The 26,740-nt window shown below is 42.5% G+C and overlaps 1 protein-coding gene and 1 long non-coding RNA gene across 2 annotated transcripts in view; both read left to right on the top strand.

Moving 5' to 3' along the window:
- LOC112232986 (wiskott-Aldrich syndrome protein family member 1-like) overlaps positions 1-26,740 on the top strand; it is a 155,153-nt gene that overhangs the window by 90,512 nt on the left and 37,901 nt on the right.
- Positions 14,246-17,858, top strand: LOC112232987. The gene is made up of 6 exons (XR_002950713.2): positions 14,246-16,220; positions 16,339-16,497; positions 16,651-16,854; positions 16,945-17,011; positions 17,156-17,231; positions 17,321-17,858. It is a non-coding gene; the product is annotated as an uncharacterized LOC112232987 (long non-coding RNA).

A 26,740-nucleotide genomic window follows, 5' to 3' on the forward strand; every position in this document is an offset into this window, starting at 1 on the left:
GTCTTCTCTGCATGTGGACATGTTTTTTTGTTCCCCACGGTATATCCCTTCAGACAGACCCAGGCAGCATTTTTGGGGATTCGCTGTCAGCCCTGTAGCCTCCAAGCTCACGAGCATTGCCCGCAGTCGCAGGAGGTTGCTATCCCAGTCCTCGCTGTGGATGACCACATCGTCTATGTACGCCGCTGCATACTCTTGACGGGGTCGTAGAATGGCATCCACAAGGTGTTGGAAAGTCGCTGCCGCACCATGCAGTCTGAACGGTATCATCACATACGGTGTGGCGAAAGGCAGTCTTTGGGCGGTCCTCCAGAGCCACCGGCACTTGCCAATATCCCTTCTTCAGATCCAGGGTGGTGATGAACTTGGCCTTTCCCAAGTGGTCCAAGAGTGCATCCACGAGGGGCATGGGATACGCGTCGAACGTAGAGATTGTGTTTATGCCCCTAAAGTCGTTGTAGAGCCTCATACTACCATTGGGTTTGGGGACCAGGACTATTGGACTGGACCACTCACTCATAGATGGTTCAATCACCCTAAGCATCTCCCTTACCTCTTTCTTAGCGATGACTCTGTGTGCCTCAGGAATCTGTTAAGCCCGGATATGCACCTTCTTGCCTGGTTCGGTGTGGATATGGTGAAACAGGACATCTGTTTGTCCTAGGAAGGGAGAGAATACCCTGCCGATTTGCATAATCTGCTTGTCTAGCTGTCTCAACTTCTCGGGCAGGGGAGTTCTGCCACGGTGCACTTGTAGCGGGGCCTCCTATTTTTCCTTGTCCTCCACCCTCCTCTGTTCCATGGTACTTTCTTGCTTTCTTGCCCCCCTTATTCAACAGGTTGATATGATAGAGTTGGACGTTCTTCCTCCTGTCAGGTTGCTTGATGCGCTAATTGACCGGAGAGACCCTCTCCGTTACCTCGTAGGGCTCACTCCACTGTGCCAGAAAGCGGTGTTGGGCCGTGGACACACGTACCATCACTTTCTCTTCCACAGTGAACTCTCTGGGTGTCGCCAACTTGTCGTAGGCCCGGCCTTGAGTCTGTTGCTCCTTTATTTTGGGCGCGTCTGCCGACAATCAGTCCCGCATCAGGTTAACATGTTCTATCATTGACCGGAATGGGCAGGGTTGAGTCATATGACCTCCCAGGTCTCCTTGGCTAAGTCAATGATCCCTTGACATTGTCTGCCATATAGCAATTAGAACGGGGAAAATCTTGTGGATGCCTGTGATACTTCTTGCAGGGCAAACATTAAGTAGGGCAGAAGCATGTCCCAGTTTTTGTCTTCTCTGGACACCACTCTTCCCAACATGCTTTTAGTCATCTTATTCAGGTGTTCGCAAAAAACGTCTGTCTGTGGATGGAATATGCTTGTGCGTATCTGTTGAACCTGGTATAACGGACACAGGTCCTTCATCAACCGGGACATAAACTGGGTTCCCTAGTCAGTAAGGATTGTCTTGGGAAGGCCCACCCGGGAGAACAGCATGAACAATTCCTTGGTGATTCCCTTTGATGACATGTTGCGAAGAGGTATGGCCTCTTGGGCTAGCTGTCGGACAGTATCCCTGTATGGTCTGGGCACCATTAGTAGTTCCTGCTTTCCCCCCTTCGTAGCACAACCCAATACAAGAGGCCCTGCCTGACTGCATAGTAGGGAAGAGAGGGCTCACCGGATCCGTCAATATTTCTCTCATAGATTACCTTCACCTTCCTCATGGCTTCCCTTAGGTCTGGGTCTATATATGCTGAGCAGTGCCGAACTGTCCCTTTAATTATTGGGGCAAGTCGACCTCGGTGTGGAGGTTGTTCTCCATCCCTGTCGTGGGTGTTCCCTCCTCTGACAGGGCTTCAAATATATCCCGTAGCCTCTGGGTCGCTCCTTCCTTCCTCCATCGTGTACAACCCCTTGCAGGAGTCTTCATCTGAGGTTTCCTGGAATAGCTGTCAGAGGCATTGGGTCTGTATTTCTTCCTCTCCTCCAGAGGATGAGGCCGAACTACGTTTCCTTGTAGGGCTACTACTTCGGGCTTGGACTTGTTTTTTTTCTTTTGTCTGCTTTCTTGCCCCCCTGTGGTGGGCCGAGCCTTGGTGTGTGATAGAGAGACCTGATCCCCTTTGTTCGGTGCGTAAAGTTATCTGCCGATGCTCCTTATATAGTGGACAGTCTCTCCCGATCAACAATGGCACCATCAGCTGGGGTACTTTCCCCACCCTGACTGTATACCTTCCTTTCGGGGTGAGAATGGACAGGCTCATGGTGGGTATTAGTGGGTGTCTCCGTGGATACAGGACACAGTGTTGCTGTGGTCACCATCTGCTCCTCTAATGTAACCATACTTCCTGAGTCAAGAATGGCTACCATGTCTCGTCCTTCTATATGAACCGGAATCTCTGGGGATATTTCTGCTAACCAACAGGAGCAATCCTGCCCTCTTGGATAGGGGTGCGTGGGGAAGGGCAATGACTCGGTGGCCATGGACTCATCCTTTCTGGGATATTGTGGGACGTAACGGTCCGGAGACTGATATTTATAGCACCGAACCTGTTGTGTGGGTGATGACTTCTCCCACATCCAGAGCGGGTTCGGTCGTTTCAGTGGTGGACGTGCCGGGCTTAATCGGGGAACGGTTTTGCCAGAGTCCTCCTGGTCCTCCTTGTCCCCTTTTAACAACACCCATGTAGACAGGTACGTTTCCACGACATGGGCTATATCGTTTGCTGACGAGGGGTTTGTTTTCCCCACAAACCTTTTTAAGTCCATGGGTAATTCCTTCAAAATCTTGTCCACTACGAGAGTCTACAACATGTCCTACTCCATTTCCGGTTTCCAGCCACTGTTTCATTAGTCGTATGAGTGCGAAGATCTGGGCCCTCACGGGTTGGACGGCCATATAGGTCCATTATTGGAACTTTACGGCTTGATCTCGGGCGGTCAGCTGGTACTGCGACAGAATCTCGGTTTTCAGTCGACAATAGTCAGCAGCTTCGCGGGGGTCTAGGTCATAGTAGGCTTCCTGGGCTATCCAGGTCAAGAGAGAGGCTAACGCGCTCGCCCATTCTGTTGGGGGCCACTGTTCCAAGGTGGCCGTCCTTTCATGATGAAAGCCTCAATATCATCCTCCTTTGAGAGGCGAGGTAAGATGGCGTGAGCAGCCGCTCTCGGCTTCACTCTCGGTTCTTCTCGCCTGCTCAGCTGTTGTTGCATGAGTTCTATGGTTGTCTGCTGTGCCGTGATCAACTGTTGTAACAGAGCGTTATCCATCTTTCTTGCATGGTTCCTCTGTGTCTACAGGTAGATTTTCGCTTTCCTTCTTATCCTCGTGTAACTCGTCCACCTAATGCCCGCATTCTCCACCAATGTGAGGTGGAGTGTGGAATAAACGAGTCGGGAGCAGGTTATTCTTACATTGAACAAAGTTCTCTATTGAGGTGTATTTTCTCTCCTTACTCCCACACAATCAAGGATGATCTCAACGATAACACCAATCTTCTTCTTTATAGGGATAAGGAACACAAAGTGAGTAACTTTTAACTATAACATAAATCACGGGTGTGTCACCGCCTTAGCTGTCTGTTCGTGGTGAGCTCCTTTCGGGTGGTGGTGCAGATGCATGGTTGCCATTCCCAAGAGGTAGTTTGTCCTCTTTTTCTCCCTTTCGTCAGGTAAATCCTCTCCTTTGGAGAATCAATCACTCTTTTTTTCCCCTCCAGTCTCCCTCATTGCCGGTTCCCTCCTTTCTCTTGTAGGGTGAAGAAAATAGGTGATTAGTACCGTCAGCTGTGCTTAACTGCCTCTGATCACCTTTACTCACATGCCGGGCTACTATCCGTGGGACCAGCCTGCCCCCTGGTGGTCCTTCCACAGTTTATTAGTTCACAGGATCAATACTTAAAGTCCCTTAATTTAAATATTTGAGCATGGCATGTATCAGTGCTTTGTGTGGAGTTGTTGCCTTGGAGTTGTTCTTGTATTCACTTTAGCTATATTAGTGTCCAACTTAGGTCCCCTCACACCTTTTACACACACTCCTTTTCTCCTCTTATTCCATTCTTTCACCTCCCCCTCATCTTCATCCATCTCTCCCCCTTCTCCTCTTCCCTCAGCTCCCTCCTCCACATTTTTGTGCAAATGTTATGATGCGTGTGATTTAATAGTCCAGTCTGCTATAGAGAGGATATAATAATTTAATTCCCCCCCATGTTGTGACTCCACACTGTCTGGCACGGGGACTACTACGGGTTCACCCTGTCATACAACTCTCTCCAGGGGTTACGTGTTGGACCAACACACAGACACACACACACACTCCTCATATCCAGGTCCCAAGCCACTCCACAGTACCAGGGTGCAGGAGTTAACACATCGGCCAGTGTAACAAACACCACAAAACTCACAGAAACAAAATACTTTGAAAGGGAATACCTAGTCAGTTGTACAGTTGAATGCCTTCAACTGAAATGTGTCTTCCGCATTTAACCCAACCCCTCTGAATCAGAGCGATGCGGTGGGCTGCCTTAATCGACATCCACGTCTTCGGCGCCTGGGCAACAGTGGGTTGAAAGCCTTGCTCAAGGTCAGAATGATAGATTTTTACCCTGTCAGCTCGGGGATTCATTCCAGCAAACGTTTGGTTATTCGGCCCAACGCTCTAACCACTAAGCTACATGCCGAAATACAACGTAGCAAGCACTGTTGAGCTCCTGCTAAGCTGAGTTGGCTATCACACACAAACACACGCACATTGGAAGGGTGAGTGTAGCCTAGCTTTATCTCTCCTTGTAATATAAGCCTGCCTTCTGTGTTGTAGCTCCATTTCGGTCCTATAGGTGAAGGGCAGAGATACAGCTATACTGCATAATACTGAGCTCTGCAGTAAAAGCAGTGGAGTGTTAAGTCTTTGTACTGCAGACTGCAGCAGAGGTTAAAATGGCTGAACTGTCTGCAGGTTAGTTTGAGATCTCCAGCTGCAGAGAGTTGCAGTATGTGCCTTTCGACTCCACACAACAGTGTGTGTGCATGTCTTTGTGTGTGTGTGCAATTAGCCTCCAAACAATAACAGTAACAGAGTTACTGTAATGATATAACAATACATAAATTAACACAGCTTGTTCTGCAACTATATGACAAAATAGAGAAAGAAGTGGTAAAGAGAGAAAAATGGTGGATGTAGTAAAAAGAGCGAAAGAGATGTGACAGAGAGATGGACGGTTATGGGAAGGGCTTAAGATTTGTTTCCCGTAAGATGTACTTTTCATCCCCCACCACACACACAACACACACACACCCCTCTCCACCGCAGGAATTCTGGGTAATGGTCTGTGTGAGTCTGTTTTACCTGAGAAAGACAGTGAGTAAGCCGCAGAGCAAGGGAAGGAGAGGGGATTGAGAGAGTGAGTGCAGGTGGCGTCATGTTGTAAATCAAGGCAGGGGGGTAAGGAGATAAAGAGAGGTCGAGTACGTGAGTGGGGGATGAAGAGGATAAAGGGGGTCTCTTAAAGGAATAGAACCATTGATGCCGATGAGGTTTACATTAACACAAGAGTGGGAAGGACTAATGTGTGTGTGCACATTTTGGAGAAAGGTGGAATGGTTGTATGTAGGTGAGCTATCTAAATAGAGAGCATGCAAGATGACTAGCTCATGGGTAGAGAGAGGACACTGTTTTGATGCATACAGCATGAAATTAAATGTTATTGGTCGCATACACGTATTTAGCAGATGTTATTGCGGGTGTAGTGAAATGCTTGTGTTCCTAAGTAATATCTAACAATTCACAACAATACCCACAAATTTAAAAGTTAAACAATGGATTTAAGAAATATATAAATATTAGGATGAACAATTTCGGGGTCCGGAGTGTTTTTATATACACTACCGGTCAAAGGTTTTTTAGAACACCTACTCATTCAAGGGTTTTACTTTATTTTTTACTATTTTCTACATTGTAGAATAATAGTGAAGACATCAAAACTATGAAATAACACATATGGAATCATGTAGTAACCCAAAAGGTGTTAAACAAATGAAAATGTATTTTGTATTTGAGATTCTTCAAATAGCCACCCTTTGCCAGCTTTGCATTCTCTCAACCAGCTTCCCTTGGAATACTTTTCCAACAGTCTTGAAGGAGTTCCCACATATACTGAGCACTTGTTGGCTGCTTTTCCTTCACTCTGCGGTCCGACTCATCCCAAACCATCTCAATTTGGTTGAGGTCGGGGGATTGTGGAGGCCAGGTCATCTGCTGCAGCACTCCATCACTCTCCTTCTTCATAAAATATCCCTTACCCAGCCTGGAGGTGTGCTGGGTCATTGTCCTGTTGAAAAACAAATGATAGTCCCACTAAGCCCAAACCAGATGGGATGGCGTATCATTGCAGAATGCTGTGGTAGCCATGCTGGTGAAGTGGGCCTTGAATTCTAAATAAATCACAGACAGTGTCACCAGAAAATCACCCCCACAAGATAACACCTCCTCCTCCATGCTTTACAGTGGGAAATACAAATATGGAGATCCTCCGTTCACCCACACCGCGTCTCACAAAGACACGTTGCGGATATTCTTTGTTTATTATTTACGCATAGTCACTTTAACTCTACCTACATGTACATATTACCTAAATTACTTTGACTAACCAGTGCCCTCGCACATTGACTCTACCGGTACCCTCTGTAAAAAGCTTCGCTATTGTTGTTTTACTGCTGCTTTTAAATTATTTGTTACTTTTATTTCTTATTTTTTACTCTCTATTTTTCACTTAACGTGTATTTTTCTTAAAACTGGCATTGTTGGTTAAGGGCTTGTAAGTAAGCATTTCAGTGTAAGGTGTTGTATTCGGCGCATATGACAAATAAAATGTTATATGAATTGAACCAAAAATCTCCAATTTGGACTCCAGACCAAAGGACAAATTTCCACCAGTCTAATGTCCATTGCTCGTGTTTTTTGGCCCAAGCAAGTCTCTTCTTATTATTGGTGTCCTTTAGTAGTGGTTTATTTGCAGCAATTTGACAATGAAGGCCTGATTCACACAGTGTGTACATGTATTTCAAGGCCTACCTTCAAATTCAGTGACTCTTTGCTTCACATCATGGGAAAATGAAAAGAAATCTGCCAAGACCTCGGAAACAAATTTTAGACCTCCACAAGTCTCGTTCTTCATTGGGAGCAATTTCCAAACGCCTGAAGGTACCACGTTCATCTGTACAAACAATTTTACGCTAGTATAAACACCATGGGACCACGCAGTCGTCATACCGCTCAGGAAGGAGACGCGTTCTGTCTCCTAGAGATGAACGTACCTGTGTGAAAAGTGCAAATCAATCCCAGAACAACAGCAAAGGACCTGGTGAAGATGCTGGAGGAAACAGGTACAAAAGTATCTATATCCACAGTGAAACGAGTCCTATATCAACATAACCTGAAAGGCTGCTCAGCAAGGAAGAAGCCACTGCTCCAAAACTGCCATAAAAAAGCCAGACTATGGTTTGCATCTGCACATGGGGACAAAGATTGTACTTTTTGGAGAAATGGTCTTCTGGTCTGATGAAACTAAAATAGAACTGTTTGGCCATTATGACCATCGTTATGTTTGGAGGAAAAAGGGGGAGCTTGCAAGCCGAAGAACACCATCCCAACCGTGAAGCACGGGGATGGCAGCATCATGTTGTGGGGGTGCTTTGCTGCAGGAGGGACTGGTGCACTTCAGAAAATAGATGGCATCATGAGGGAGTAAAATTATATGGATATATTGAAGTAATGTCACGATTTTCTTCTGTTGAAGGAGAGGCGGACCAAAACGCAGCGTGGTTATTTAGATACATCTTTAATAAGGATGAAAATAGAACAATATAGAAAAACAAGAACCGTGAAAAAACTAAACCAGCCCTATCTGGTGTAATAAACACAAAGACAGGAACGATCACCCACAAAACCCAACACAAAACAGGCTACCTAAATATGGCTCCCAATCAGGGACAATGACTAACACCTGCCTCTGATTGAGAACCATATCAGGCCCAAACACAGAAACAGACAAACAAGACATCCAACATAGAATGCCCACTCAGATCACACCCTGACCAAACAAAACATAGAACATACAAAGCAAACTATGGTGAGGGTGTGACAAGTAACATCTCAAGATATCAGTCACGAAGTTAAAGCTTGGTCGCAAATGGGTCTTCCAAATGGACATTGTTCCCAAGCATACTTCCAAAGTTGTGGCAAAATTGCTTAAGGACATCAAAGTCAAGGTATTGGAATGGCCATCACCAAGCCCTGTCTTCAATCCTATAGAACATTTGTGGGCAGAACTGAAAAAGTGTGTGCGAGCAGAGGCCTACCAACCTGACTCAGTTACACCAGCTCTGTCAGGACGAATGGGCCAAAACTTATTGTGGGAAGCTTGTGGAAGGCTACCCAAAACGTTTGACTCAAGTTAAACAATTTAAAGGCAATGCTACCAAATACTAATTGAGTGTATGTAAACTTCTGACCTACTGGGAATGTGATGAAAAAAATAAAAGCTGAAATAAATCATTCTCTCTACTATATTATTCTGACTTTTCACAAAATAAAGTGTTGATCCTAACTGACCTAAGAAAGGACATTTTTACTAGGATGTCAAATGTCAGGAACTATGAAAAACTGAGCTTAAATGTATTTGGCTAAGGTGTATGTAAAGTTCCGACTTCAACTGTACCAACAAAAGGTTGTGATCATTCTACCAGGGTCCCTGCAGCATACGCTCAAAATGGTGTGATTAAAACACTTATTTAGAACGTCCAGTTTCGATTGACGCAAAAGTCAGCATTTGAGCTAGCTTACAAAGTTATGTCCTGAATGTGAGGAAAGATTGACGTAACACAAGCGGTCATATTTTGATAACTATCGGCTGACAGAACCCACAAAATGAATTAGCTAATAACAATAAATATTTATAATTCATCAGATCACGGGTGAGCTCAACATTGATCTAAATAATTGAGTAAAACTCTTTATAGAAATCAAAGGTTATCCAACAAGGGTAGTTTGTATTTTGTCGACCAAATATAATAAGAGGAGAGAAGATGAGTTTGGTCTATTTGCAGTTTGCATGTTGAAGGGGGTGTGTCGTCTATGATCATTTACTTCCTTTCATTCACTTCCGGAAGTTTACCCGAAAGATAAGATCACCTCATTATAATACCTTTGGTCTGACAGATGTTTACGTGACATGCAGAATGCATTGTATAATGTCAACAAACATGACGCCACACATAGCTGGCATATAGCTTATTATTAGCTCATTATAATCAGTACACCCTTCAAAGAAGTATTATACACACGTCATAGGTGTCCATTACAATCTATGCAATAAACGGAATGCATTATTTGTCACCAGTACTTGAAAACGTGAATAAAACTGTAAATACATTATGCTCCATACATACATATCTCATTACTACCTCTGAGGGTTTAAAGCTTGAGGTAGTAACCTCATACAAGTACTTGGGAGTATGGCTAAACGATACACTTTCCGTCTCTCATCAAAGCTGCAGGCTAAGGTTAAATCTAGACTTAGTTTCCTCTATCATAATCGCTTCTCTTTCACCACAGCTGCCAAACTAACTCTGATTCTGACCATCCTGCACATGCTAGATTATGGAGACATAATTTATAGATCGGCAGGTAAGGGTGTTCACGAGCGGCTAGATGTTATTTACCATTCGGCCATCAAATTTTCTACCAATGCTCCTTATAGGACACATCACTGCACTATACTCCTCTGTAAACTGGTCATCTCTGTATACCCGTCGCAAGACCCACTGGTTGATGGTTATTTATAAAACCCTCTTAGGCCTCACTTCCCTCTATCTTAGATATCTACTGCATCACTCATCCTCCACATACAACACCCGTTCTGTCAGTCACATTCTGTTAAAGGTCCCCAAAGCACACACATCCCTGGGCCGCTTGTCTTTTCAGTTCGCTGCAGCTAGCGGTAGGAAAGAGCTGTAAAAAACACTCAAACTGGACAGTTTTATCTTAATCTCTTCATTCATAGACTCAATCATGGACACTCTTACTGACAGTTGTGGCTGTTTTGCATGCTGTATTGTTGTCTCTACCTTCTTGCCCTTTGTGCTGTTGTCTGTGCCCAAAAATGTTTGTACCATGTTTTGTGCTGCTGCCATATTGTGTTGCTACCATGCTGTGTTATCAAGTGTTACTGCCGTGCTATGTTGTTGTCTTAGGTCTCTCTTTATGTATTGTTGAATTTGTTCTTAACTGACTTGCCTAGTTAAATAACAGTTAAATAAGTCAAATGAATACTTGGTTACATTCTCATGTTTCTATAACTCGCATCGTAGTTCTTGTGTGTTCTTTATTCTCATTTCTATTATTATCTATGTGATAATTATTATTATCAACGCATTGTTGGGGAAAAAAAGGTATGAATTTCACTGTACTGTTTTACACCCGTTGTATCCTGTGCTCTTGGCGATTAAACTTTGAAACCGGAAACTTGCTCACTACCAAACATATGTAGATAGATTTTAGTATCGCTCTTGTCATAACTCTCCTGTGACGATCTGAAGGATCAGGTTACAGTGGGTTCGCTCTACAGCGCGCGCTCTCTCTCATAGAGGGGGAGAGCGTGAAGTTGTCTGTTTTATGGCGGTCATAAAATACACTGCCTCTATGCTCTACAGTGTTCGAGAATGGAATGTAAACTGTGGAACACAAGAGAGACCCTTGGACATCAAAAGCTGGAATAATTCAACAGTATTTCTTTTTTTGAGAATGTGGGAGTGGTCCGTGGACACTTAAGGGACAGTCATGATGAGTGTGTTTCAATTGGTGATATCATGGAGGACAGGAAACACACACAACTGTATCTCTTAAAGTTTACATTTCCCAACTGTCAGGTTTACATTTAAATATTGTGAAATGTATGTGATTAAACATGAAACTATTTGTGAAAAGATGTAATGTGATGTTAACCTTCTAAATGAGAGTATGGATTTTCATATGAAGTTTAACTTGTCAGGGCCACACCCCCGTGAGCCCAGACATTACATTAGGCATCATAGAACCGACCCTTCTTCCACAGAGTATAAAACCCATTTCCTACAAAATGTATATTAAGTCAGAGAACGCCGGGACAGAGTCCCCACATTGGAATGGCTATAGATCATTAGACCAGAAAATATGGAGCTGACGCGACATGTTGAAATGGCCACAGACCATACAGCTGTAGTTTTGACTACACGGCTGGAAATAGTTAAACTCTAGATTCGATCACTACGGAATAAGTGCAAATCCTAGATGTATAATTACTAGTCTGCAGCTGGAAATTACATTAGTCTAGTACGAGAATATCGACAACCGCATCTATTCTATGCAACAACCATCTGTACGCCTGACGTATCTATTACAACAGACACTATCCAGAGCCGCTGAGAAAGCTACAACTACGAAAGACATGACTTCTGGGGAAGTTAACCAGAGACTCTCTGCTGAACTGACTCCCCGACAGATGGACCGGCGATTCCACAAAGAAGACAACATCGACATACAGGCGTAAATATATACATTGCAATTATTCTTGAATGAGCGGCCATTCATGTGCAAAGGATTAGCATTTCAATTCATGTATTTATCAATTGTGTGTAGTGAATCCATTTAGTCTCTCCCGATCTTTTCCTGTCCCCACACCTTTCCATTGTCTACCAAACCAATCATACCAGTTTAGCCCACTAGGGACTTATCAATGCATTGTGTTAGTAACCAGTATCTACTGTTTGTTTGTTATGTATTTCTGTGATAATTTAGTTAGTTGGTAAATAAATAATTAAGCCAATTCATACATCGCTGATTCATGATTTAGGCTAGGGTTTGTGCAGATATGCAAGGGTTTGCGACATTCAGTAATGAGAACTGATGAGGTAATAATAATACATTAATGAGAATGACTAATCGATAAGATATGAAAATATCTGAGGAGTTGATTTGGGAAATAGAGACTTTATAAACATTTTCCCAACTTTTTCCCAACTTCCTAATTAAAGTTTACCCGATTCGTTTAATCACATAATTACACAGAGAATTAATTTGATAAAATAACAGTCTTCACATTTAATGGTAGTCACAGACACGACACTCTCAATTGCTTAAATCGCTGAACACAACAGGCGCTTATTAGAGACAGGTTTCAATTTGAGCCAGACATCTATTTCCTTAATTATGCACACAGCATAATGCACACAGCTTTTGCTCATTAGCATAGTTCATTATTTAATTCCAGCATTTACTTCCAACATTTCATTTTTTATTTCTTATTTTCCTGTTCTAATGTGTTATCATTAACACACTGTGACACGTTTCGTTTATCTTAGTATGCCTCTATTTCTAAAAAGGTCCTTGACATAATAATTATTCTCCTCTTTGAATATGCATTTTTTCAGCAGTTCTTACTTGCACCACTAGAAGGGGATCAGCCGATTTCTGGAGGTCTGTACCCGAAGTTGTTGACTGTTTTTGTGTTTGCAAGTTAACTAGCAGTTCTCCGCTGTTTGCAGCCAATGGCTAGCAGTTTCTTACTGGCAATAAAAACAAATTATTGCCATAATGTTTGAGTCCTTAATGTAACAAATCAAACATTAAAGCTTGTAAAGAATTCATGCTAACCTCGTAAACAATTCATTTACACCCGGCATTTATTTGAAACCGGCGTTTATTTGCTGAAATGTGTGCTGATGCCCGACTATTAAAAGGGATAGGTGACTATTTGAGTCTGCGTTTTAATTGAAGTTGTATGGTAATTCAGGGACCTCAGTCCACCGTGACCACATTATGATTAAAATGAGCTCTTTATCCACCTGCACCTGCAGCCTCACCCAGCATCATTATACACCCATACCTTGACTCCTTATACAGAATATCCTCCCTCCCAGTTCCCGTGCATTAAAATGGGTGTTGTCAGCTGTCAGGGAGCGATGTACACATCCAGGGACCGCAGCACCAGCACTGACAACTGATTTGTAGCACAGTGGAGAGAGTGAGGGATGAATGAAGGGACTCGACACATTTAGGAGGAGAGTGAAAGGAAGAATATTAGTGGATAGAGAGAAGGAAGAAAGGGAAGGAAGAAAGAGAACAAGCTCAATCAGGAAAGGGATGGAATTAAGAAATATTCGGCACTGAGAGAAGACTGGAAGTGAGAGATGAAGACCATAGAGGAAAGAGAGATTGAGGGCAGAGAGAGAAAAGATACAGAAGGTGAAATCAAGGGCATCTCTCTTCTCTTATCCCCAGAGCTGTGTAGCACTGCCTATCTGCCTATATGCAATCACACAGAAAGAATGAGTTGGGTGCTGTGGGAAAAGAAAAGCAGAGAGAGAGTTAGCAGAAAAAAAGAGTGAGAGCAGGTGGTGTGGGGAGATGAATGAAGCAGGGGGAAAGAGTAAGAGAAGGAAAAGAGAAAGTGGTGTCTATACCTCTCCATCTCTCATTCTCTCTCTCTCCGTGTGTGTGGCTGAAGGTAGATTAGGTACAGTGGTTCCTCCTTTAAAAGTTTGACCACTGCATCTTTGAGAAGCATTTGATAGTTTTCCGTATTGGCATTACCAGAGAATTTAAAACCTTTTTTGTAATAACATAGTATATGGGATTGATTTTAAGAAATTTGGCTTAATTAATTTGATTAATATTATGGGGTTTCTATTCATAGAAAAATGAAACCCTCAGGGTTTCTATGGCGCTGTACAACGTGACGGTCGGGAGTAGACTACAGGATCGGAGGATTCTAAATTGTTTGCCTTCATTAGACAACTTTGTTCCAATATTTCTGTAAATCAGTGATATTTTCTCCCATAGTAATTCGTTATGATCCATAACCAAATCAACATCTGCATTTTGAAAGAGTATTTTTTTATCATTATTTTATTACCGAAATGTGTTTATTTGTTTATTAGGCTACTGTGCAGTCTACAATACATACTGTAGTAAACATGGGAAAGTGCCTAATTCCTAACATAAGGGAGAGCAGGCCATGTCTGTACTACAGAATGCTTTGCAAGTGGGAGACCAGGGTTCAAATCCCCATTGGGGAGGAATGAGTAGGCTGTCCTTGTAAATAAGAATTTGTAAGAACTGATTCCATATATGTTATTTCATAGTTGTAATGTCTTCACTATTATTCTACAATGTAGAAAATAGTATAAATAAAGAAAAATCCAGGAATGAATAGGTGTGTCCAAACTTTTGACTGGTACTTGCTAAATTAATTTGATTAATATTATGGTGTTTCTATTCCAGGAAAAACCCTCTGGGTATCTGTTAGAATGGAACGGAAAATATGTCGCTGTACAACGTGACGGTAGGCAGTACAGTACTGGGATATTTAACTAAAGAATCCCTGTGTGGTGCGGAGAACCCCAACGGGGAGGAAGGAGTAGGCTGTCCTTGTAAATAAGAATTTGTAAGAACTGATTCCATATGTGTTATTTCATAGTTATGATGTTTTCACAACATAAATGTGATGTGTACTACAAAATGCGGGATAAGTGGGTTCACAGGGTTCAAATCCCTGTTCATTTTCCTTTAACCTAGAGTGAGTGAGAAAAAGGAACATGGGGTGAGACATTCTCACTAATTTATAAATAAAGCCAGTACGACGTAACGGTTGGGAGTAGGCTACAGGATTGGAGGATTCTAAACATTTTGCCTTCATTAAACATTACTCAACACTAGTGAGACTAATTTCGCCTATGGTAAGCCTACAGTATATTGAACAAATGTTTTTTTCAATGACGTGACTCTCTGCCAATAATTACATTTAGAGGATTGGAAATTAATATCTAAATGGGCATTTTCCTTTAGATATTCTCACAGATCCTCAGGGGCTTTTATATCATTCTAAATGTATTAATAATAATAATCACTTTGTTTAAAAAGTAACGATATTTTGGAGATTTCATTTTCCTTTAACCTAGAGTGAGTGAGAAAAAGGAAAAAAAGTAGACATCACTTGCTTATATTCAATCAACAAATTTCTCAAGAGTATCATGGCATATTTGAACAAGTTATTTGTTATGGATCCATAACTAAATAAACATCAGCATTTTGAAAGAGTATTTTTATCATTATATCATTAACAAAAGCTGATGAAGAAAAACAGGACTGTACAGTATATGCTTTTACATATGGATCATAAAGCATTTAGAAGATACAAGCCACCTGCATTTGTTTATTAGGCAATATTTTTTTTTTAAATTTTATTTACTTGTGCAGTCTGACAAGTAAACATAGCATACAGTAAATACTGTAGTAAACATGGGAAAGTGCCTAATTCCTTACAAAAGGGTTAGCAGGCCATGTACAGACTTTCTCGGTGACCTCAAGTACTCATTAACTCTGTCTTTAATGCTATTTTCGGGTTGCATCAGTCATGGACAGAAACTTCTGAGACACAGTATTAATGATGAACACCCAGAGGTTCACTGGTAAGCCACATTTGCCTCGGGATCCATCCCAGTTTGTATTCTGTGCCCACTCATGGTATCTCTGTTTGGTTACACATCCTTGGAATAGCAGAACTACATAATAACGGTCAGGGCGGCCCTTGCTGTGCCTGGTGTGCATTTGTGGTCAAGTTCTGTTGTCAGAAGAGGAATGGAAATGTCAGGGTGAACCGACGACCTGACGAACCTGCGATGTATGTTGACTCTGCCTGTCGGAGGTGGAGTTGCCCTTTTCAACGCGTCATTCTCCACCTGACTCTCCGCCAATACTGCCTGACTCTCCGCTAATGAGGAGTGACTTTCCACCAATACCACCTGGCTCTGGACCAATGCACATTAAGCAGATGAGCAGAAAGGTACTGTGATTTTTTATTTTTTATTAACAACTCGTTTTTGAATGTTAACTGTGTTAAGGGTGGAGTTTTGGGTGGAGTGAGGAAAGGTGTTACTTTCAGCCACTTTACAATAGGCTGTAAGTATACAGAAGATTGCTGCTTGTCCTCACTTTCATTATACTGTAGCACCATGACCAGTATCTCTATTCAATTGAGCAAATTAAGGGCTTTCAGGAGGAACAGAAAATCTACAGGAGACAAAAAATACTGGTAGACTTGGGGATTTTGGTCAAGGACTGTGCCGTTCGCAAACACTATCATCAGATGCCTGTTTTACGCCTAACTTGAAAGCCCAGGAAAATGAACAGGTACAGTAGGCTACAATACTTTAATGTAGGCCTAATAATGCTAAAAATAATGCTTAAATAAATTGACTGCTGGTCTTTACTGTATACTGCACATTTTCACATTGTATTTCATTTCCAGCGAGACTATTCAAGCCATCGACTCACTCATGAATGAAGATGACGAGCGATCGGCAAAGGCAATATGTAATCTGTTGGCATAATGACACGACATCGACATCACTCTAATTACAGTAAGAAGACAGCTGAAGAAACTTGCATGGATTTGCGGAAAGGCTCGGTAAGAAATGTTTTACACACATATACACACATATATATATATATATATTTTTTATGATCAGAACATTAACCATGTGTGTTCGCTTCTTTTGTACTGTTCTGTAGTTTCGACCCAATGATTTGTCTGACAAACAAAGAACTTTGCTTCCTGCAGGCCCAGGCATGGATCAAAGCTGGCTAGACATTCAATAATGTCATCTTCACAGACGAATCAACCCGTGGCCCTTGAGCAATTTGCTCAAAATTGCTACAGAAAAAAAGGAAGACCAAACAAGCCGAGTTCCAAGCATCCGCTCAAACTCCATGTGTGGGGGGTCAATTTCTCGCCAGGGACCAGGCCCATATTTGATTTTTGATGGTAAGTTTGGCTATTTGCAAAGCAAAAGGTACCGTAAATATTGTAGCCTATACCTCACGGACTGTAATTCACTCTTGCCTCCTTTTTCAGGTATATGGCTCAAAATTTCTTTGAGGAATAAATCATCAAGAGATATGCTGGACCCTATGTCAGAGAGGTGTTTCTGGCTACACATTGTTTCTTTCAAGGCAGGATTATAGCAATATTTTGTTGCGTTTATGCCTATTTACATGTATATTTCTATTATTGTACCTGATTTTGGCTGTTAAGCTAAATGTATTTTTTTCTTTTCCAAATGCAGACAATGACCCAAAATACACTGCCGCCCAGGTTTGCGTTGCAAATGAGGGCATAAACTGGGTCAAGACGCCAGCAGAGTAAGTAGGCCTTCATGTAGTAAAATAAAGGTTAAATAAAATACCTACAAATACCTAAATATATATTTTTTATCTCTACATGTACGTAGGTCTCCTGATTTAAACCCGATCAAATTTGTTTGGCATCAACTGAAAACATGCATCCGTAGCTCTGCCAAGCCGACAAGCAAAGATGAACTGGTCAAGGCCATCAAGATGTTTTGGCTAGAGAAATTGACGATACAACAATGCAACAAATACATTGATCTTCTCATCAAGGTTTTACCTGTGGTTGTGGAGCTGGGTGGAAGTGCGACTAAAATGTAGTTTATGTAAACATCCGTATTTGAAAATCTTTTTTCTCGTTATTTTATTTTATTAACAAAAGCATAAAGATGTTGCTGAATAAATACTGTACTGCTGTTTTGAGTTAGAAATGTAACACTTTAGAGTACTTAAGTATCGAATACATTGCAAGTTGGAGGATTTTCACAACAGTAGCCGGGTTATAAAAAGTCTATTGTCCTGCTAATAGGAAACATTTGCATGATGGGCTACAGTTGTGAAAAGCAAGTGTTTGAAATCCTGTTTTCAAAATGCCTTCAGTTGTCCATCACTACTGTAAATTAAAATGCAGCATCTTGTTTACATATTGTTTACGTTCTTTATTGTGTCACACATAATTTGTACCTACCTTTCCAATTACTTTTAGAGTTTGGAATTTATTAATATATAAATATTATTATTTACATTGCTTAGATCGAACATGCAGACTTTTTTCTTTAAATAATTGTTTTATGTAGGATGCAACATTTTTGACCAGTTGCAATTGTAAGTAGGCCTAATAAAGCCTCATAGTCTACCTCAGCCAGTTAACGGCCCACCTCGACAACAGCCAGTGAAATTGCAGGGTGCCAAATTCAAAACAACGGAAATCCCATAATTAAAATTCCTCAAACATGATCCACCATTTTAAAGATAAACTTCTTGTAAATCCAGCCACAGTGTCCGATTTCAAATAGGCTTTACGGCAAAAGCTCACCAAACGATTATGTTAGGTCAGCACCCAGTCACAGAAAACCATACAGCCATTTTCCAGCCAAGGCTAGGGCTCACAAAGTCAGAAATAGCGATTAAATTAATCACTAACCTTTGATGATCTTCATCAGATGGCACTCACAGGACTTCATGTTACACAATAAATGTGTGTTTTGTTCGATAAAGTTAATCTCTATGTCCAAAAACCTCATTTGAAATGGGTGTGTTATGTTCAGAAATGCATTGTCTCAAACAAACATCTGGTGGAAGTGCAGAGAGCCACAACAAATAACAGAAAAACTCATCATAAACATTGATAAAAGATACAAGTGTTAAACATACGAATACAGATAAACTTCTCCGTAATGCAACCGCAGTGTCAGATTTCAAAAAAGCTTTACGGCAAAAGCACACTTTGCGATTATGTTAGGTCAGCTCCTAGCCATAGAAACCCATACAGCCATTTTCCAACCAAGGAGAGTGTCACAAAAGTCAGAGACAGCATTCAAATTAATCACTTACTTTTGATGATCTTCATCTGGTGGCACTCCCAGGTCTCCATGTTAGACCACAAATGTTTGTTTTGTTCGATGAAGTTCATCTTTATGTCCAAATACCTCCGTTTTGTTGGTGCGTTTAGTTCAGAAATCCAAAGGCACAATGCGCACTCTCAACACCAATACGAAAAGTCAAAAAAGTACAATAAAAGACAGTAGAAACATGTCAAACAATGTTTAAAATCAATCCTCAGGTTGTTTTTGTCATAAATCATAAATAATATTTCAACCGGACAAAAGCTTTGTCAATGGAAAAGGTAAACAGGAAATGCGCGCTCCCGATCACGTGCTTGGTTCATGTCTGGAATTGTTCACTGTCCTCTCATTGAACGCGGTGTATCTCCCTCATTTTTCAGAGTAAAAGCCTGAAACAATGCCTAAAGACTCGTCACATGTTGAGGAAGCCATAGATATCGTGAACTGGGTCCTAAGTCTTTGTATGGTGGATAGGCTTTCAATGGAAAAACAGCCTTTCAAAATAATAGTCCTTCCTGGTTGGATTTTCCTTGGGTTTTCGCCTGCCATATCAGTTCTGTTATACTCACTGACATTATTTTAACAGTTTTGGAAACTTTAGAGTGTTTTCCATCCACATCTACAAAGTATATGCATATGGGCTTATGGGCCTGAGTAGCAGGCAGTTTAATTTGGGCACACTTTTCATCCATAGGTGAAAATACCAACCCCCTTCCTAAGACAGGTTAAGTTAATTTTTATAGGTCTAAGGCTCCGAAGAAATAGACTCCAATTAAGCCCTCTTGTTGTTTGTAATCTCAAATTAAAATGAAGATTTTTGTTGAAATGAATTGCTCGACTGGTGTAGGTTTTCTCCATCTCTTGGTGTGCAACACTTGCATAACAAGCTAGCTATATTTTCAGCACTAGCCTACCCCGGCCATTGAAGGCCTACTCCGGCCAAACCCGCTGGGCCAATTGTGCACAGCCCTATGGCACTCCCAATCATGGTCGGATGTGATACAGCCTGAATTCGAACCATAGATATGTTGAAGTGTATAATTGTAATACATACATGCAGACACAGCATCATTCACAGAATGGAGTTTGATACACCTGGTATTGGTTATGACAGAAAAAAAACTTGCAAAATAGTGATTTTCGTCAATTAAAAAAATATGCACAATTGTTTGTCTCTACATTAACTTTCATATTCCTCTCAATTGTTATTTTTTTGCTTGACTCGTTATGACGTTATAACTACTTACATTTGCTTCCCCGTAATGTTTTGTCACCCGGGAGGGGTGGCTCGCGTCAAATCCGTCATTGGAACCACTCATTATGATTGGTCAAATAAAAACCTTGGGACCCAAATGCATAATGAGTGCTCTAACTCCCTCTTGTGGTGGTCTGGAGCAATGAAGCCGTGCCGCTGGGTACCTCTAAGTCAAATCAAAATCAAATCAAATTTATTTATATAGCCCCTCGTACATCAGCTGATATCTCAAATTGATGTACAGAAACCCAGCCTAAAACCCCAAACAGCAAGCAATGCAGGTGTTGAAGCATGTTGGCTAGGAAAAACTCCCTAGAAAGGCCAAAACCTAGGAAGAAACCTAGAGAGGAACCAGGCTATGAGGAGTGGCCAGTCCTCTTCTGGCTGTGCCGGGTAGAGATTATAACAGAACATGGCCAAAATGTTCAAATGTTCATAAATGACCAGCATGGTCAAATAATAGGTCTGGGACAGGTAGCACGTCCGGTGAACAGGTCAGGATTCCATAGAAGCAGGCAGAACAGTTGAAACTAGAGCAGCTGCACGGCCAGGTGGACTGGGGACAGCAAGGAGTCATCATGCCAGGTAAGGTCCTGGGGCTCAGGTCCTCCGAGAGAGAGAAAGAAAGAGAGAAGGAGAGAATTAGAGAGAGCATATTTAAATTCACACAGGACACCGGATAAGACAGGAGAAGTACTCCAGATATAACAAACTGACCCTAGCCCCCTGACACAAACTACTGCAGCATAAATACTGGAGGCTGAGACAGGAGGGGTCAGGAGACACTTAGGCCCTATCCGATGATACCCCCGGACAGGGCCAAACAAGAAGGATATAACCCCACCCACTTTGCCAATGCATAGCCCCCACACCACTAGAGGGATATCTTCAACCACCAACTTACCATCCTGAGACAAAGCCGAGTATAGCCCACAAAGATCTCCGCCACGGGGGGGGCGCCAACCCAGACAGGAAGATCACATCAGTGACTCAACCCACTCAAGTGATGCACCCCTCCTAGGGACGGCACGAAAGAGCACCAGTAAGCCAGTGACTCAGACCCTGTAATAGGGTCAGAGGCAGAGAATCCCTGTGGAAAGAGGGGAAGTCCCGTGGTGTAGGCTCGCAACTTATAAAGGAGGAACCACTGTAGATGTCATCAGAGGGCTAAAGGAAGATAAACTATACCCCCTCACTCTGCACAGATAGCAGCACAGATAAGGTACTCTAACAGAGATACAGCACCTGCTACTTCTGCTGTTGTCCCTGCAATCCAGAGAAACAGATAGACTCACACAAACCCAGAGACCCTGTTCAAATATGTATATGTCAAATGCATCCTCCCCTCCACCGGAATCCCGAAGGGATGAAGAAATATATTGTTTAGAAATATTTGAATAAGACCAAATGCCAATTAATTCCTGTAAAATATGTTGTTTAGAAAGATTTGCGTTTAGTCCAAGTGTTTGGGTTTGCACACCTTACCTGTTTGAGTATACAGTAGAACATGTGACCATGCTAAAGATCTGTCTGTGTGCATTGCATCCTGCGCTGTGTAGTGTGTAACCGTAGAGCTCAACACTGCTTGGCAGAGCTGTTTTTGGCTCTTCACGCTGTTGAAAAATGTGCCCTGACACCGGCTGCTGTGATGCTTCTCTGTGCTGTCACGCCCATGGTTAACATGATCTGACAGCCACCACACCCCCTGCTCCGCTCTGCCACAGAGCAGCATGGCTCTCTACCGAATCCACCTGTATGCTAAATGTCTTACGTCTGTCTGTTTACATCACTGAACAGAATAGAACAAGACTTCCTATTCACTTGTAAATGAATTGGCCCATGCGTCAAGGGAAACTATATTGCTCTGCGAAGTGGGTGTCTAACAGGAGGTAAACACCTCACCCAGAACACACAGACACACACACAGCAAAAACATACACAAACAGTATACCAACTGTACTGTATAAAGTTTCAGATTCTGTTCAGCTTTCATGTGATGGGAGAAGGGTCATGGAGAGTGTGGAGTGTAGGATAGAGTGTCAGAGTAGGTATTAAGAGAGGGAGTGTTTAGGAAATAAGAGATCAGAAGCACTTAGGGATGTGAGTTCTACCTCCAGCAGAGCTCTCAGGGAGGAGGACACAGGAGGCTTGAGGGACATGTTGGGAAAAATCCATTCTTCCTCCGTCTGGGTTGGATTTCGTTTTTATTTACCACCAAGACCGAGAGTCCCAGGCAAAGGTCCCCTGTGTGTGTGTGGTGTCCTGGGGGAATACTATGGCTGTCTACTGTGGGAGTCCTTCACATCCAATACTCTCAGTACTGCTTAGGTTACAGCAGTGGACCTCTCTCTCCTCCAGTCTGAGAGCTCTTGTGTGACTCTGTTCATCCCTACTTAATTTTGTGTATTAGTCTCCAAGCCCCACAGGCCATCCCTTAGCTTTGTGGAAGTTATTTCCTGCCCTCTAATAGGTGACGAGAGAGACAGAGAGGGAGATAGAGAGATTGGTAGAAAGACAGATGGAAATAGAGAGGCAGACAGGGAAATGGAGAGAGGGGAATAGAAAGCAAGAGAGAGACGGAGAGGGAAATGTAAAAAGAGGGAGACAGACCGAGATGGAAATGGATAGAGTGCGAGACATTTAAAATCCCAGTCCATCTGGCTTTGAGAAATTAATGTTTTTGCCCTGTGAGATCGATTGGGTTCGTTGTCTTGTAGATTTCTTACTCTCTCAGCAATTTCTCAAGGCTGTTTTCTGAGAGCAGTCGTGTGCTATTGGCAGCGCAGCATCGATTTTCCTCTTGTTATTCTCATTCTGTTCCAAAATGTCAGTTGGTTCAGTATTAATGAAGGTAAATTTTACCCACTGCCTTTGGGTTAGCGCTTAGCGTTAGCTTAGCCGTCTATCCAGACTTTGCTTTGGAGCAGATGGAGTCAAAGTTAGCCAATTAGAGCAAATTGTGGCTATAGAACATTAGCCTGTAGGCGGATGACAATGGTTGTGAATGAATTTGACATTTCCTGACGCTAATTGTGACTACCATAATGATGATGATGATGGTTAATATGGGCTCTACTTTTATTGCAGTCTCAGTCAGTGGTGTAAAGTACTTAAGTAAAACTACTTTAAAGTACTACTTCAGTCGTTTTTGGGGGTACCTGTACTTTACTTTCCTATTTATATTTTAGACAACTTTTGCTTTTACTTCACTACATTCTTAAAGAAAATAATGTACTTTTTACTCCATACATTGTTTATGAACTCCCCAGGACCAGCTGGATGAGGGGATTCCTTTTTTTTCTCAGCCATTGCAGGGCTTGGTTATGATATGAGAGGGGGTAACTGTATTTGAGATGTTTCCAAAATGTACTGTAATTGCTCTTTTTTACATTTTCATTATTAGTGGATAATTGGGCTAATTCTGCCATGCATAAATTGTTTGTAGTTTTCCTCCTGGACATGTAGGAGAATATTACAGAACTCTGCATGCAGGATTTCAATGGGGTGTTTGAACCATTGGACGAAATCTTGTTTTGCAAGTGGACCCTATACCTCTCTGCAATGAAGTGCAATTGGTTTAATGACACATTAAATTGGTTTTAGCCAAATTTGAATAGGTATTTCCTATTTGCAGTACAGTATTTTGTACCAATTGAGAATTTGTCTTAATTCCCTGAGATCTGGATCTTCTCTGGAAAATCATTTATTTTGGGCTTTTTGGGGTTTACTGCCAGGGCCCAGGTTTAGCAGGACTGCTCTAGCAGGTCCAAGCTCTGCTGTAGGCCATATGCTGTGGGTGACAGCAGGCACAGGTCATCTGCATAGAGCACGCATTTAACCTCTGATATGTGGAGAGTAACAACAGGGGCTGAGTATTTTTCTAGTATAGTGGTCAAGTCGTTGATGTAAATATTAAAAAGCACAGGGCTGAGATTGCAACCCTGGCAAGCATACATTTGTCTTATTTTGGTGGACATTGTTAGTAGTTACTGTCTTTTCTCATTGCTACAACTCCCGTACGGGCTCGGGAGAGACGAAGGTTGAGAGCCAAGCTTCCTCCGAAACACAACGCAACCAAGCCGCACTGCGTCTTAACACAGCGCGCATCCAACCCGGAAGCCAGCCACACCAATGTGTCGGAGGAAACACCGTACACCTAGCGACCTGGTTAGCGTGCACTGCGCCCGGCCCGCCACAGGAGTCGCTAGTGCGAGATGAGACAAGGATATCCCTACTGGCCTAACCCGGACGACGCTAGGCCAATTGTGCGTCGCCCCATGGACCTCCTGGTCGCGGCCGGCTGCGACAGAGCCAGGGCTCGAACCCAGAGTCTCTGGTGGCACAGCTAGCACTGAGATGCAGTGCCTTAGACCACTGCGCCAACCGGGAGCATTTTGGCTTTTATTTAAGACATTGTGCTTATTATGGAAGTTTAGAACACGTACATTTATACTACAGAAAATCTTCCTCGGGTTACTGTTCACATATACAATGCATTCGGAAAGTATTCATACCCCTTTGCTTTTTCCACATACCTCAATCTACACACAATACCCCATAATGGCAAAGCAAAAACAGATTTTAAGACATTTTTACTGTAGCTCCTCTCTAGGAGTCTCTACAATGCTGCAGCACCCTCTTGATGACAGGCGGCTCCTTTGCCATCTCCTCCTTTACCTGCATTAGCTCTCTCCTCATCATCACTGTGGTAAGGCTCTCTCTCAGCTCCTGAACAGAGTTCTTCAGCTGGGTCCTGCACTTGTTGACCTGGTCCTTGGCTTGCAATGTCTCACAAGTTAGCCAAAGTAGAAGCTATCAATGAGTAGGCTAAGCTATTCTACACGCAACAGACTGAAGACTGAACACACACTTGCATATTTCATAGCAAAGAAAAAAGCCAGCGATGGAGCGAAAGGACGGGCAGACAGACAGACCGTGTGCATAGGCTAAATCTTGATAATCTGTATCTCGCAATGTCTTGTCTTGCAATGCCTCGTAAATTCAATCAAAATATATTAAAGTATAGATACAGTGCATTCTGAAAGTATTCAGCCCCCTTGACTTTTTCTCAAATCTACACAAAATACCCGAAAAATACAAAACTTTTTAATTTATTTTTTATCTCTGAAACATTGAAGAACACAGTGGACACAGTGGAGAACACAGTGGCCTCTATCAGTTGTGAAATTGAATTAGTTTAGAACCACCAATACTCTTCCTAGAGCTGTCCGCCCGGCCAAACTGAGCAATATGGGGAAAAGGGCCTTGGTCAGGGAGATGACCAAGAACCCAATGGTCACTCTGACAGCACTCCAGAGGTCCTCTGTGGAGATTGGAGAACCTTCCAGAAGGCCTTTATGGTAGATTGTCCAGATGGAAGCCACTCCTCAGTAGAAGGCACATGGCAGCCCTGCTTGCAGTTTGCCAAAGGCACCTAAAGACTCTCAGATGATGAGAAACAAGATGCTCAGGTCTGATCAAACCAAGATTGAACTCACATCTGGAGGAAAACTGGCACAATCCCTACGGTGAAGCATGGTGGTGGCAGCATCATGCAGTGGGGATGTTTTTCAGTGGCAGGGACTGGGAGACTAGTCAAGATCAAGGGAAAGATGAACTGAGCAAAGTACAGAGAGATCCTTGATGAAAACCTGCTCCAGAGCACTCAGAACCTCAGACTGGGGTGAATATTCACCTTCCAACAGGACAATGACTCTAAACACACAGCCAAGACAAGGCAGGAGTGGCTTCGGAACAAGTCTCTGAATGTCCTTGAGTGGCCCAGCCAGAGCCCGGACTTGAACCCGGTCAAACATCTCTGGAGAGACCGTAAGATAGCTGTGCAGCGACGCTCGCCATCCAACCTGACAGAGCTTGAGAGGATCTGCAGAGAAGAATGGGAGAAACTTCACAAATGCAGGTGTGCCAAGCTAGTAGTGTCATACCCAAGAAGAATCGATGCAGTAATCGCTGCCAAAGGTGCTTCAACAAAGTACTGAGTAAAGGGTCTGAATACTTATGTAAAGGTGATATTTCAGTTTTTTTAAATATTAATTAGCAAACATTTGTAAAAACCTGTTTTTGCTTTGTCATTATGGGGTATTGTGTGCAGATTGATGAGGGGAAAAAAGCAATTTGATACATTTTAGAATAAGGCTGTAATGTAAGTGGAAAACGTCAATGGGTCTGAATTCATCCAATGCATTGATATACTACATGACTAAAAGTATGTGGACATCTGTTCGTTGAACATCCCATTCCAAAATCATGGGCATTAATATGAAGTTGTTGCAGGGCTCTATGCAGGCCAGTGAAGTTTAAAAATTTTTTTTTTTACCTTTATTTAGCTAGGCAACTGAGTTAAGAACAAATTTGTATTTACAATGCCGGCCAAACCCTAACCCAGACGATACTGGACCAATTGTGCGTTGCCCTATATGGTTCTTCCACACCGATCTCGACAAACTATTTCTGTATCAACCTCGCTTTGTGCAAAGGGATATTGTCTTGCGGAAACAGGAAAGGACCTCCCCCAAACTGTTGCCACAAAGTTGGAAGCACAGAATCATATAGAATGTCATTGTATGCTGTATCATTACGATTTCCCTTCACTGGAACTAAGGGGGCTAGCCTGACCCATGACAAACAGCCCCAGACCATTATTCCTCCTCACCATGGATCAGGTCCTATGGGAGGGGAGGGAG

This window comes from Oncorhynchus tshawytscha, linkage group LG05, assembly GCF_018296145.1.
Source record: "Oncorhynchus tshawytscha isolate Ot180627B linkage group LG05, Otsh_v2.0, whole genome shotgun sequence".
NCBI classification, from domain to species: domain Eukaryota; kingdom Metazoa; phylum Chordata; class Actinopteri; order Salmoniformes; family Salmonidae; genus Oncorhynchus; species Oncorhynchus tshawytscha.